General features: G+C 46.9%; 1 protein-coding gene across 1 annotated transcript in view; it reads left to right on the forward strand.

Moving 5' to 3' along the window:
* The window catches only part of UNC13B (unc-13 homolog B), a 199008-nt gene that overhangs the window by 182950 nt on the left and 12915 nt on the right, over window positions 1-3143 (forward strand).

Consider the following 3143-nt stretch of genomic DNA (forward strand, 5'->3'; position numbering starts at 1 on the left):
AGGGTGATCAGGGAGAACTTGCCAGGACTGAGAGTGTTCTTCTAAGTGACCAGTGCAGTTCCAAAATACATCCATCTCTTCCATTATAATTTTGTCCCCATGCATTTATCTTACACAAGTTGTTCGTTTTAATTTAGCGTATCCTATTTTCCCTTGCCCAGCATTCCGAATGTAACGTGTTATGTGATTCACAACGTATGGCCAGTTATATTGGACAGGCTAGTGTGCTTTTAAAGGTTAGTCCTAGAAAGTATTCATGGTGCCATGCACTCTCACTACTACAGAATCAACAGACTTGTAGAGGTTTGGAAGGGACCTTCTGGAACATATAGGTCCTTCTAAGCACTGTTCCCTACCACACAAGTTGTCACAGGAACGCATCCCAGAAGGTTTTGGAATACTCGTCCAAACAAGGAGAACTCCGACCACCTCCCTGGCAGAGTCCATTCTCAGTGCTCTTCACCTTCAAGTGAAAGAAGTTAGTATTGGTTAGAAAGTTTTGAAGAGAATCTTCACTTGGAGGGCAGTGAGGCAGAGGGCACTGCTGTCCAGAGAGCTGTGGTGCCCCATCCCTGGAGGTGCTCAAGGCTGGGTTGGATGGGGCCCTGGGCAGCTGGAGCTGGTGGGGGCAACCAGCCCACAGCAGGAGGATGGAACTGTGTGGGCTTTAAGGTCTCTTCTGACCCAAGCCATCCTATGATTCTATGCACGTGGTTCTTTTTTTCCATCTAGATTTTGAGACCATAATAAAACAGTTAACAAACTCTTCAAATGCGGCTCCTAAGGGGAATAGCTGTCATCTGCCACTTGTGCTGGGGACCTCTAGCTTGTTCTCCCTGGTGACATGGTGACTCTCGAGGATTGCACCACCTCCACTGCTTCTGCTTCAGAGAAAGCAAAAGCTTCCGTGGGAGAAATGGGCAGAAAGGAGCTTTGTACCCAGGCTGGGAGAGTGAGAGCTGGAACGCAGCCTCCAAATGCAACCCCATCTTCCTGCAAGTTTCCCTTTCTCCTTTCAAAAACAGCAGTGAGTACCCAACATGCAGAGGAGAAGCCCTGCCTGCTCTCTTAAAGCACTTCTTGTTTCAAAGGACGGGCTCTGGATTCTCCCTATTACTCCATCCAGGTCACCAGGACAAGTTTTTGCAGACAGCTGTGAGTTCCTGTGCCTTCTCTATGTTCTTGGACACAGACACATTCAATGTGTTCTTCTACTTCCTCCCCATCACCTGAAGATACTTAAGACAGACTGAGTGCCTTTCGCCAGGAATGAGCTGGAAGCTTTTTCTGTTTCCATTTGCACTGGTCAGACCAAAGCCAGCCTTCAGCAGCAGCCTGTCTTTGGTTAGAGTTAAAGCTTAACGTTGCTAACTCTGAACTCCATTTTTAGAAGTGCACATACTCGTGGAATTCAGGCAAGCCTTGGTGGAATTTTGAGCCTTTATTTACATATCCACATATAGGACTGGAGCACAGGTGCATGGGATTTTTATTTGTGGCATCAGGGCTGTATGCAGACATGAAAGCATCATACCACTTGAATTCTGAGGACCTTTTGTTCAGACAGATGGTGTTGACATTGTGTCCAAAAATTTGCCGAGGAGGGAAGGAGTTTAAGAAAATGTAAATTGTTTGGTCTGAATAACCATCATGGATTTTTTGTCATTCTGTTTTACAGGCATGTACCAGCTAGCAGAGAAGCATAAATAAATAGCTACTCAAAGTCCTTCTCCTGTGTATTTTACCATTTCACTAAAAGCCTGAGAAAATTATTACACGGATTTTAAGCCTTAGTTGTCTTAAATAGAACAGTAGGAAAAGATCCCCAGTGAATCAGTTAGTCAGCTGAAAGCTGAGACTGCAGACCTGACAAACACAGACTCCTGTCCGGATGACAAATCAATTTCTCAGTGTATTTTCAAACGCTTGGAAAAACCAACCGTAAAACTGGCACCTTGGAGCCAGATACCTGCCTCCCATTTCTCATCCAGCTCTTTCTGCTCAGTTTGCTTTGGTGCAAGCAGGCTGCTCCTGCCGCCTGCCCCACAGAGCCAGACAGCCGATAGCGAAGAAACGAACGATTCCTCTCTATCTCTGAGAGCACAATATATAAGATTATACGCATGAAGCCCTGAAGCGTGACGAGTGGGGGTTTTGCAGGAATAGCTGTGCACAGTACACCAGTGAATATGGAAGACCAGGTTTTGACAACTTCCACTTGTAGTTACACAGTGATTTGATGTTAATATCTGTGGCACGCTCCTCACAAACTGGAAAGCACAGGGTAGCTATGCAGAGTGCTTGACAGGAGTAGTGTAGCACGAGCAGAGGGCAGGCACATGGGGGAGTGACAGATGTGAGCTCCTCCGTGTGTAGGTGTGAGCATTACTAGGCCCATCACTTGGGTGTTTTTACATAATGTGTTGAAGTAAATGACACTGGGAAACTCTTAGAAAGCACTGATGTGTTGCTGTGCAGTAGCAGCACAGGCACAGTCCAGGTGGTGATGTTAGATGTTGAAGAGAAAAATGCTTGCCACCTGGTTTGTGTTGCAGACGTGGGTTATCTGGTGGGCAAACCCAGGAGGTCAATTCAACAGAACTGAAAATCACTCTGCCCTTGGGACACAGCTACCTCAACAAAATAGGTCTCAGGAGAAGTGGCCTTGGGCTCTGCCTGATTGTGCACTTAATCCGACAGTCAGGCAGATAAACGTTTTACCCTCTGTGTACTGAAGTGTGAAGCCACATCATCTTCAACTGAGTTACTTGGGAAGAGGGTTGTGAGAGAGTTTGTTGTAACAGAAGATGCATTGCAGCTTGTGGAACATGGTGCTGCTGCAGTAGCTCTCCAGATCAGGAGCAGCCTGAGAAAGGAAGGAGGCCTGTTGAGGTATCTCTACTATCAAGAAAGCACAGTGCCAGCTTAAGTACTGCTGCCTGAGAGCAGCATTATGCTGTGCCCAAACTCCATCAGGCTGCAGGAGATGGTTCGTGATGAAGTGGGAACACCACCAAGTGACATGAGGAACTGCTAGGCTGCAAGATGGCCAGCAAGCTCATCAGTGTGAAACACATGCATGTTGCTGCACACTGGGCATGCTGGGCTCACAGACTGTTCAGAGGATGTGCCTCCTGGAAAAT

This window comes from Coturnix japonica, chromosome Z, assembly GCF_001577835.2.
Source record: "Coturnix japonica isolate 7356 chromosome Z, Coturnix japonica 2.1, whole genome shotgun sequence".
In the NCBI taxonomy this organism is placed as follows: Eukaryota; Metazoa; Chordata; class Aves; order Galliformes; family Phasianidae; genus Coturnix; species Coturnix japonica.